This window comes from Ceratotherium simum, chromosome 2, assembly GCF_057802395.1.
Source record: "Ceratotherium simum simum isolate JZ-2026a chromosome 2, ASM5780239v1, whole genome shotgun sequence".
Classification (NCBI taxonomy): Eukaryota; Metazoa; Chordata; class Mammalia; order Perissodactyla; family Rhinocerotidae; genus Ceratotherium; species Ceratotherium simum.
In genome coordinates this window covers 26,423,462-26,435,847 of record NC_141901.1, presented here as the reverse complement: position 1 = coordinate 26,435,847, position 12,386 = coordinate 26,423,462, and the positions used below count along the sequence as shown (strand labels likewise).

Genomic DNA, 12,386 nt, shown 5'->3' with positions numbered 1-12,386 from the left:
TCAGTATTTGTATATATTGCAAAATGATCACCACAATAAATCCAGTTAATATCCATCACCATTCATAGTTTCAGAAGTTTTTTTCTTGTGATGAGAACTTTTAAGATCTACTCTCTTAGGAACTTTCAAATATGCGCTACAGTATTATTAACTATAATCACCATGCTGTACGTTACATCCCCATGACTTATTTATTTTATAACTGGAAGTTTGTACCTTTTGACCCCCTTCACCCATTTCACCCACCCCTCACCCTCTGCCTCTGGCAACCATCAATCTGTTCTCTGAATTGGAAAATCTTTTGGTTAAAGATTAATAGGATTAAGGATAGGACTAGAGATTCATTTGAACAGAAGTCATGCTGAGCTCAATTGTGGAGATTCTTTGATGCTATTCCTAGAATGAATAGAAAAGTTAATGTTAAATGTTTATATTTTCAATTACTATTTGACAGTAACAGGAATTCAATCTAAGGAGCAAAGCAAAGAAGTAGAGTAATGCAGTTATAAGATTTAGAAACTTTTTCAATCTGGGAAAGAATTAGGCTTAGAATATATGAGGTTAAATTTTCGAAATCATGGTATTTGCTGCATATTTATGTTTTTAATTGTATTGAGGGTATAACTATTTTCAGGCCCTAGAGCCATTCTAGATGACACCACTCTGTCAGTCTTTCTTCACCCGGGTCCTTACATCCAGCCAGTCCATTGGCAGCCCAGTAACTGAGACCAACTCTTATTGTAAGCAAAGTTGAAAAACAAATGATCTACTAAGGATTCTATCCTGTGAGAAGATTTTCCCTCTCTGTTGTCTTTCTGGACCACCTATGAAAGGATTGTAGTACCAGAACATTCATCTTCTTCTGGTTTTAGCATATCACTAGACATAATTTTTTAACCCTCAGTTAGCTAGTCGTAGTATACTCATGAGGCTACACATGCAGGTTAAGCAAGCTCCATCAGGCATAAGTATAATACCCGCCTATATTGGTTCTCACCCAATATCTGCCAGTGCCCTTTGATGATGGAGCACAGCTTGACATCCCTAACTTTATAGCTAGGTGATCACGTGCTGTCTACTTCATACTGGACGGGTTAGATAACATTGCTACCTGGTGTCTGTTGATCTTGCAGTTAGTCTCTGTTTATTACTAATAATGGGCCAAGAGCTGTTTCTCAAAAACAAATAAACCACTTTTCATTTCGCTTGCTGAAGTGAGTATGATCTTGTATCAAAACCCTAAGAGTGAAGAAATAAGAGGCAACGAATTGATTTGTCACTCAGAAAATAGTAATAAGATTGTACTGGTAGAAAGTTGGTAGCTATATGTGTGGTATGGTTTGAATCAGGAATTATTTCAAGCCATCAGTAAAATAAAGCAAGAAAGACTAGAGTTTCAAGACATGGTACAAAAATAATCTGAACTCTGTCTTTTAATAAAATGTGTCTGGAGGTACAAAAATATCATAATTAAAATCTAGAGGCCTCTAATGCAATTCTACCATCAGAGCTTCTTGATGATGCTTTTGAGCATCGTGACCTATTACAGATATTTGAAGACGGTTTATTTTGCTGGATCTTATGGGTCCAGTACAGAGCTTACTCCACTGTACCCTTGATCACTGGAGAGACTTCTCTTGCTCTGGTGCTACTTAAAGCTAATTGCTTTTTATTTTACCTTATAAATGGTCAGAGCTGTATGTTCAAATATGGAAATGTGCTGCTTTCAAAGTGCAAAGAGGCCCAGCAAACTTTTTGTCTCCTTAGTGGGAGGCAGACAAGGGGATAGTAAATTCTCTTTGACTTTGGGAAGAATATTCCATCGTGCCCCTGGACCCTCAGGGACTTTATTGAGGAGGCAAGTCCGTGTATTTTCATAAAATTTAGTTCTTGGTTCTGTCCATGTGTATGTTTTACCAAGGCACTTAATCTCTCAACTCTTCTGCTCTCCAGGTCCAAATAGCTTGCTGTCATCCAGAGCAGAAGTAAGGAGATGTAGTATGGAATGTTGAGGCAGCCAAGGTCTCTGCAGAGCAGATTGTGGCATAGAACAAGAATATTTTATTAGATTTCTCTGAAGAAGGGCAGTAGAAGTATTGCTGTTTTTGCCAGGTGAAAACAACCTGTTACTTTTGTTCTCACTGGATCGTTATGAAGGAAAAAACGTTTGCTCAATTAAAGGTGCATATCAAATACCACGGCTGTCTTAATTTGCTTAATAACGAGACTCCATCTGGAGTGGTAACACCAGTTGAAGTCGTCTTCTAATTAAGTTTATGATAATCTGCCATCATTTTTCAAGGCTATTAATTTTTGTAGTGGCCAAACCAGCAAAGGCATTCACCAGATCTGCAATTTTCAAGTCTCCGATGGTAGACTAATCTCTGCTTTTCCCTTGGGATGTCTTGTTGCTGGAGAAAGGAAGATCCAGTAGTTTCCAGTTATCCCTTCCTGTACCATATAGCCACTGCTTAGAAAGCCAAAGTGTGGATTCTGCAAATTTCTGAGAGTATACATTCTAATTGTAAACCGAAGAACTGGAAAAATAACAGCAAGGTGATTTCTTAGATTTATTCTTAGATATTTGATGTTATCTGATGCTATTGTATGTGGGATTGTTTTCAAATTTTACTTTCTAATTGTTCATCATATGTGTATAGAAATTGAATGGATTTTTTTATATTGATCTCATATCCAGTTACCTTGCTAAATTTGCTTACTAACTCTAATAGATTATCTCTAAATTATTTTGATATTTCTATATCACGATCGTCATCTGAGAGTAACGACAGTTTTATTTCTTTCTTTCCAATCCTTTTACATCTTTTTCTCACCTTATTGCACTGGCTAGGACCTCCAGTACATTGTTGAATAGAAGTGGTGATAACAGGCATCCTTGCCTCATTCCCGATCTCAGAGGTAAAGCTTTCAACATTTCACCGTTACATATGATGTTTGCTGTAGGACTTTCAAAAATACCCTTTATGAAATAAAGGAAATTGCCTTCTATTCCTTGTTGGTGCAGAGATGTCATCATGAATGGATAATGAATTTTATCAAGTGTTTTTTAATCTGTTACAGTTATCACATTACTTTTTACCTTTATTCTTTCAATGCAATGAGTTAGATTAATTTTCTAATGTTAAATCTACCTTGCATTTATGGAATAACTTTACATTTCTAGTATAAACCCAAATGGATTGTGATGTTGTACCCTGTTTATATGACTCTGGATTTAGTTTGCTAATATTTTGTATAGAATTTTCATATCTGTGTTCGCAAGAGGAATTGGCTTATTCTTTTCTTTTCTTGTAAGATATTTTATCAGGCCCTGGTGTCAAGGTTATGCTGGTCTCATAAAATAATTTTGGAAGAGTTCCCTCTTTTTTATATTATCTGAAATATTTTGTATAAGATTGGTGTTTTTCTTCCTTGAATGGTAAATTCACCAGTGAAGCCATCTGGGCCTGGAATTTTCTTTGTTGGGAATGTTTTAAAATAGGGATTCAATTTTATAATAGATATAAGACTATATAATTTTCCTATTTCTTCTTGGGTCACCTTTGATAGGTGTGTTTCTCTAGGAATTTGTCTATATCATTTGATTTTCAAAGTTATTTTCAAAAGGTATGAAGGTGTCCTTTTTATGGAGATGTTTTTTTAAAAAACATTCACAAAATTAACGAAAGTTGGAAAAATAGTACAAAGTCCTTGTTACCCCCTTGAGTCATTGGTGGGTAAGTGGCCCACTGACCTGGTGCTTCATCACCCCCAAATACTTTAGTGTATGTTTTCTATAAGCAAGAATATTCTCTTACATAACCACAATACCACCATCAAAATTAAAACTTTAATACTGGTGTATTATTACCGTCTAATCCTCAGAACCCATTCATGGTCAACAGTTGTCTAAATAATGTCCATTATGGCTAAAGGATCTAGTTCAAAATCATGCTTTGCATTTAGTTGTCTTGTCTCTTTAGTCTCCTTCAGTCTAGAACCGTTCTTCAGTCATTCCCTTTTGAAGATTACAGGTCAGTTATTTTTTGAAATATCTGAGTTTGTCATGATTAGATTTAGGTTATGCATCTATAGCTGGAATACCACAGAAGTGGTGCTGTGTTCCTCTCATGCTCCTCTCATGCATCTTATCAGGTGATGCACAATTTTATTTTGTCCCATTGCTCATGTTCTCTTTGATCTCTTCATTAAGGAGGTAGCTACTAAGCTTCTCTACTGTAAAGTTACTCTTGATAATTAATAAGTACTTTGTCAGAACGTACTTTGTAACTGTATATATACCCTCTTCCTCAAAATTCTGTGTTTATTCATATGTTTATTTATATCTAGATGGACTCGTGGTTTCCTCTTTTCCTCAATGTGTTATAGTCGGTTACTATAGTTATGTATTTTGAAGCTCAAATTGTTAGTGGAATTTGGTCCATGCAGACCCCTTCAAGCTGGCTTCTTTGTCCTTTTGAGATGTCCCTATCATTCGCTGAGTATATCCTTACTGTCAACAAAATAAGCTTTTCTAGGCTTTTCTTGTACTTTCCCTTTCCCAGCTCTGGAATTAGCCATTTTTTCATGGAATCCTGGTTCCTTTTAGTGAACAATAGCTTTACAAGCTAAGAACTTGGTACTAGGTATGCTCACTGCTATTGAGGTGTTGTTCTTAAACCCTCTCAGTGGACAGAGCTAGGATACTTAGGAATGGGTGTGTGTGTATATGTATGTACACACATATTTTGTGCATATTTATGCCATATTTACTTCTACCTATTATTTAAAAACTGAGTTCACAGTGATATCATCAATTCTAATACAACACCACAGAGTGTTCTAGTTTTTTTCCCATTCCATATTTATAACTCCCTTCTCCAACACTGAGAGGCCTGGCTCGCATTAACCTTAATATATTTATTATTTGATCAGTCCCCCTCTCTCTGCACACATGTCCCCTCACCCCCTTGGGGTTCTGATATCCCACACAGCCTTTCCCACTGTGGACGTCCTCATGACCCTCAGAGCATGGGCTCTGACACCTCAAGCCAGCTTGCCCCATATTGGATGTCCTCATCACCCTACCTAAGCTCTGACTTCCTGCTTGGGGTGTGACACCATGCTCCAGGACTACCCCTTTTCCTCTTGGAGTTGCCTTCCTCACCCCACTTGGGCTCTAAGACTCCACACTCCAGGCTACCCTAGACGTGGATACTCTCCCCATCCCACTTAGGCCCTGGTTTTCCTGTGTCAGGCCACCTGTCTGGGTAAATGCCTGCCTCCTTCACCAGGTATGCCTCCGTGTGGATGCCCTCCTCAGCCTTCCTGGGCTATGACAAGAGAGCCATGACAGTAGGTTCCTATCCTCCTTGGGCTCTGACTCCCCTTCCCTCAGTGTAGACACACTCCTCATCCTGTTTGGGCTCTGTTGCCCTAGGCTAGGCTGCACCTCCATGGGGAAGCTTCTTATCCTGCTGAGGCTCTGGCTCCCCGTGCTGAGCCTTTCTTATCCAGCTTGGGCTCCAGCGTGCTGCGTAGGGCTGCCCCATGTGTGGATGCCCTCTTTACCCTACTTGTGCTCTGACACGTCACTTCTGGCCACGCCCTAAATGAAGGTCCCCCTCACCCCACTTGGACTCTGACACTGTATGCCCTCTATATGGACATGGATACCCTTCTCATCTCTCTTGGGCCCCAAAATAGCACCCTGGGCTTACCTCATAAGTAGGCATCCTCCCTATCCCCCTTGGGCTCTGACATATGGCTCTGGGCCACTGCAGCTTCCTGTGCCACCACCAGTGCAGACCGCTGCCTCCCTCTGCCCCACTGAATAGCTTTAGGAATGAAATTTCCAAAAAGGGAAGGACAAAGGGAAAGCTTGCTGCCTTTTTAATGTCTGAACGATTTGAAATGTCCTCTTTTTTATTCCTGATGTTAATAATTTACATCATCTCTCTTTTTCTTCCTGAGTATTCTCTCCCAGCAGTTTATCAATTTTATTAGTGTTTTCGACGAATTTTATTTTGGTTTGCTGATGCTCTCCATTGTATGTGTTTTCTATTTGATGTCTGCTCTTTATTATTTCATTCCTCTTACTTTCTTTGAATTAAATTTGTGTGTTTTTTAAATTTTTAACTTCTTGAAGTGAATACGTAGATCATTGTTTTCAGCCCACCCGTCTCCCCAACCCTCCCCAGTATGTGCACTTAGGCCTATAAATTTCTTTCTAAGCATGGCTTTAGCCGCATTCCTCAACTATTTATATGATTATTTTTATTATTATTTTCAGTACATTTTCTAATTTCTATTGTGATTTCTTCTTTGATCCATGGGTTCTTTATAGGTATATTTTAATTTCTAGTAATTTTCTACATTTATCTAGATTTTTTTAGTTATATTTTTGCATCTGATTTCTAGTTTAATTCCACTGTCATCAGAAAACATCCTCCCTACACTGCCAGTTTTGTGAAATGTATTGAGCCTTCATTTATTACCCAGCATATGATCAATTTTGGCAAATTCCCATAGGCACTTGAAAAGTGAATTCTGCAGATGTTGAATATTCACTTCGCAGAGCTATGGTTCTCAGACTTTGAAAACCACTGTCTTAAAACATAATGTTAAGAACTACAGTTCATATTTCAGATATGCATGCATCCTGTTTTTTTCTAGGGTAGAAAGATACTTTGTCTTGTTTTATAGGTGCTGTGCAATATGCAGATTGTAAATTAAAGTGCTTAAAATATATCCATGCATGAACCCTTTTATGGATATATCATTTCCATAAAATAGGGTATGAAATTAGATTGTAAAACAAGGGATAAAGTAATAGTAGGGCATTGTCATTTTGATGTTTGATAGTCGCACTAGAAATTTCTTCTTAAAGTTGGATGTTTACAGTGTAATTTAACAACTATAATATAAATTGTGTTACTTTATAAAACAGTTGTCTTAAAAATTTTCCAATATCAATTAAATTTAAGCCAACTCATAGTTATTACACTGTGTAGACAATATGATGTAGTTGTCAATTAGAGAAAAAAGATATTATTGCAAAAGTTTAAAAAAGGAAAAATCCCGGGCCCGGCCTGGTGGCGTAGTGGTTAAGTTCGCGCGCTCTGCTTCGGTGGCCCGGGGTTCATGGGTTCGGATCCTGGGTGTGAACCTATGCACCGCTCATCAAGCCATGCTGTGGCAGCGTCCCATATAAAGTAGAGAAAGATTGGCACAGATATTAGTTCAGGGCTAATCTTCCTCAGCAAAAAGAGGAAGATTGGCAACGGATGTGAGCTCAGGGCTGATCTTCCTCACCAAAAAAAAGGAGAAATCCTCGTACCTATCTTTTTAATAAAGTTCTAGTACCAAAAGTGTGGTATTATTATTTTCAAAACTTTGAGGATTCATATAATAATTTATAATTATATAAATTTATATAGATAATTTATATATTCCAATATGTAATTTATATATTCTAAAATAATTTACATATTCCGATTCACAGCTTTAAAATTATTTCTCTCAAATCCAGAAACACTAGTGAGCCTAGTTAGCATCTTTAAATATCACTAAACCTCTTTTGGGTAACTCATGTCCTGGTCTCTGGAGCACAGTGACACTAAATCTAAACAGGAGCGAGATGACTGGAGCTCCCCTGTGTACGTACCCTAGTTGGCAGGCAACTAGATAGAGACCTGATGTAAAAAAGTAAACCCAAGGAAGTAAGGTATAACATAATGACCAGACAGAAATTACATTGTCACATCAAAAGGAAGTTCAGAGAAGAATTTTTGTAGTGGAACAGCTATTAAAGAAAAAAGAGCCACAGAGAGAGAAGATACTTCAATAAAGATGAAAACTGAAATCAAATTGCCAGATTGAAGGATAAGGAAGGCAAGGACTTGAACATACTGGTTTTTCTAGCCAAAATCCTTTATCTTCCTCCTTCCTGGACCCTATATTCTTTAGTCATCTGCTCTTTTTTTTTTTTAACTTTAGTTTCAGGTGTGTATGTATTTTTATACTCCCAATTTGTGTATAAGCTTTTGGAAGGGAAGTGTTGAATCATTCTTTACTTTTCTTTTTCCAATTTTATTGAGATATAATTGATATATAACATTGTATTAGTCCAAAGTGTACAACATAATGATTTAATGTATGTATATATTGTGAAATGATTACTGCAAGTTTAGTTAACATCAGTCACCTCACATTTTTTTTCTTAGCAACTTTCAAATATACGATACAGTATTGTTAACTATAGTCACTGTGCTGTATGTTACATCCCCAGGACTTATTTATCTTATAACTGGAAGTTTGTACCTTTTAACCACCTTCACCCATTTATCCCTCCCCCTACCCCTGCCTCTGGCAACCACCAATCTGTTCTCTGTACCTATGAGTTCAGTTTTTTTAGATTTCACATATAAGTGACATCATACAGTATTTATTTTTCTCTTTGACTTATTTCACTTAGCATAATGCCCTCAAGTTCCATCCATGTTTTCACAAATGGCAGGATTTCCTTTTTTTTATGACTGAATAATAGTTCATTGTGTGTGTATATATATACATACACACACATACACCCACCACATTTTCTTTATCCATTCATCTGTCGATGGACACTTAGGTTATTTCCGTGTCCTGGGTATTATAAATAATGCTGCAGTGAACACGGAGGTGCAGATATCTTTGCAAGATAGTGATTTCATTTCCTTTGGATAAATACCCAGAAATGGAATTGCTGGATCATATAGTAGTTCTATTTTTAATTTTTTTAGGAACCCCCATACTGTTTTCCATAGTGGCTTCAAAAGTTTACATTCCCACCAACAGTGTACAAGAGTTCCCTTTTCTCCACATCCTAACCAGCGCTTATCTCTTTGTAACAGATGTGAGATGATATCTCATGGTGGTTTTGATCTGCATTTCCCTGATGATTATGCTGTTGAGCACCTTTTCATGTACCTATTGGCCATTTGGATGTCTTCTTTGGAAAAATGTCTATACAGTTCCTCAGCCCATTTTTAATCAGATTTTTTGTTTTTCGTTTTTTTTTTTTTTTTTTTTGGCTATAGAGTTGTATGAGTTCGTTATATATTTTGGATATATTTGCCAGATATTTGATTTGCAAATATTTTCTCCCATTCTGTAGGTTGCCTTTTAATTGTGTTGATAGTTTGCTGTGCAGAAGCTTTTTAGTTTGCTGTAATTCCACTTGTTTGTTTTTTCTTTTGTTGCCTTTGCTTTTGGTGTCAAATCTAAAATATCATTGTTAAGACCAATGTCAAGGAGCTTACCTCTATGTTTTCTTGTAGGATTTTTGTGGTTTCAGGTCTTATCTTCAAGTCTTTAATCCATTTTGAGTTAATTTTTGTGTACGGTGTAAGAGAGGGGTCCAGTTTCATTCCTTCAAATGTGGCTATCCAGTTTTCCTATCACCCTTTATTGAAGAGACTATCTTTTCCACATTCTATATTCTTGGCTCCTTAGTCCTAAATTAATTGGTCATGTATGCGTTGGTTTATTTCTAAGCTCTGTATTCTGTTTTATTGATCTATGTGTCTGTTTTTATGCCAATACCATATTGTTTTGATTGCTATAGCTTTGTAATATAGTTTGCAATCAGGAAGTGTGATACCTTCAGCTTTGTTCTTCTTTTTCAAGATTGCTTTGGCTGTTTGGAGTCTTGGAGTCTTCTGTGGTTCCATACAAATTTTAGGATGGTTTCTTCTATTTCAGTGGAAAATTGCATTGGGATTTTGATAGTGATTGCATTGAATCTATAGATTGCTTTGTGTAGTATGGACATTTTAACAATGTTAATTCTTCCAATCCATGAGCATGGAGTATCTTTCCATTTATTTGTGCCTTCTTCAATTTCTTTCATCAGTGTCTTGTAGTTTTTAGTGAGCAGGTCTTTCACCTTCTTGGTTAAATTTATTCCTAGGTATTTTATTCTTTTTGATGCAATTGTAAATGGAATTTTTTTTCTGATAGTTCATTGTTAGTGTATAGAAATGCAACTGATTTTTTATATTGATTTTGTATCCTGCAACTTTACTGAATTCGTTTATTCTAATAGTTTTTTGGTGCATCTGTAGGGTTTTCTATATATAATATTTCATCTGCAAATAGATAGTTTTACTTCTTTTCCGATTTGGATGCATTTTATTTCTTTTCTTGCCTAATTGCTCTGGCTAGGACTTCCAGTACTATGTTGAATGAAAGTGGTGAGAGTCTGCATCCATGTGTTGTTTCTGATCTTAGAGGAAAAGCTTTCAGCTTTTCACCATTAGGTATGATGTTAGCTGTAGGCTTGTCATTTACGGCCTTTATTATGTTAATATATGTACCCTCTATACCCAGTTTGTTGGGAGTTTTTACCATGAATGGTTGTTGAATTTTGCCAAATGCTTTGTCTGTGTCTATTGAGATGATCCTATGATTTTTATTCTTCATTTTGTTAATGTGGGTGTATCACATTGATTGATTTGTGAATGTGGAACCATCCTTGTATCCCTGGAATAAATCTCTCTTGTTCATGGTGTATGATCCTTTTAATGTATTGTTGAATTCAGTTTGTTAATATTATTTTGAGGATTTTTGCATCTGTATTCATTAGGAATATTGGACTGTAATTTTCTTTTCTTCTAGTTTCCTTGTCCTTGGTGTCAAGGTAATGCTGGCCTGGTAAAATGAGTTTGGAAGTATTCTCTCCTTTTCTGTTTTTTGTAAGAGTTGGAGAAGGATTGGTATTAATTCTTCTTTAAGTGTTTGGTAGAATTCACCAGTGAAGCCATCTGGTCCTGAACTTTTGTTTGTTGGGAGGATTTTGATTACTGATCCTTACTAGTAATTGGTCTGTTTAGATTTTCTATTTCTTCATGATTCCATCTTGGCCAATTGTATGTTTCTAGGAATGTATCTATTTCTTCTAGGTTGACCCATTTATTGGCATATAATTGTTCATAGTAGTCTCTTATGATCCTTTGTGTCTGTGGTATCAGTTATAATGTCTCCTCTTTCATTCCTAATGTTAATTGACTCCTCTCTTTTTTTTCTTGGTGAGTGGCATGTACTCTTCTCCATATAGATATAAACAATGAAAGTGACCCCATCCCCAGCTTCAGTTTGATGGCTTCTGATTAATCTAAGCCGATTATGGTTATCCTGTTTCCTCTACCAGAGATGATTTAGAAATAGACATGTGACCCAGTTCTATCCAGTGAGATCTGCGGGGTAATGTGCTGAGAGTCTTCTGGGAAAGATCACCTCTCTTTTAAAAAAAATAAAGGTAAAGGAAAAGATGGTATGCTGACTCTCAGAACCACTAGATTCAAAAATTTTTTAATTGCCTTCATGTTACAGTAAATATTTAGGCATTACCGTTTAACTTATAATTTTAACTTATAATTCAATGGCTGCTTAAATATACATTTTTAGAGGAGGGAAGGTTTTTGGTTTAATGATTTAAAAACTATCAGTAGAAAAAGATATTTAGAAATGAGAGAATCCAACTATCAGTTTTTTTATTTTTTGTTCTTTCAACAAATAGGATTTATTTGTCTCAGGCATCAAGAAGTGTGGAGATAGCTACTTAGTGATGTTTCAAATAGCCAGACTCTCTATTTTTCTGCATCTCCATCCTTAGCTTTCATTCTCATGCTTGTTACTTTATGGTTACAAGATGGCTGCTTCACTTCCAGAGAAGAGGAAGGAGAAAGGCCAGTGGACGAAAGGGGGGTGCCAGTTGAGTCTGCCTGCTTTTATTGGAAAAACAAAAGCTTTCCTGGAAGCCCCATTCTGAAATCTGGGATATGGTGTTTTATTGGCTGCTACTTGCAATATATCTGTTTAATCTCTCTTCTCAAATTTAGCTTCAACTATATTCAGTAACTTTTTTACTTTTTGCTTATGTTTTATAAACTGAAGTTAATATGTTAGACTCAGTAGGTAAGACTAGTATTCTTTTTCCAAAATTAGGGCTTCTGAATGACTATGTAACTTTGTGCTAAGTTCATGCAAATTAATATTTTTCATTTGAACCAGGCATTGTGGTGATTTTTAAATGAGTTTTATAGTTCTTATGTGAGGTTTTTCTATCTTAGGAAGAACAGAAGACCTATTGAATATTTGAACTGAACTCCATTGTAAGAATTATAATACGAACTACCTTTTTTCAGGGTCCTTTTAGAGAAAAGAGATTCACAGTCCATTAAAAGAAAGAATGAGTAGTGTTTAAGTGTAGTATCTGATATTGCCTTCACAGTTTATCTACACAGACTTAGCTATTCTTAAATTGTATACCGAACTCTATTTCATTATATCTACCTCCTGCCCCCACCTCTGTGCTCTTCACAGACATGGTTATTCTCAGTCAT

General features: G+C 36.3%; 1 protein-coding gene across 4 annotated transcripts in view; it reads left to right on the top strand.

Moving 5' to 3' along the window:
- SYT14 (synaptotagmin 14) overlaps nt 1-12,386 on the top strand; it is a 272,378-nt gene that overhangs the window by 164,417 nt on the left and 95,575 nt on the right. The gene's annotated exons all lie outside the window — the stretch shown is intronic.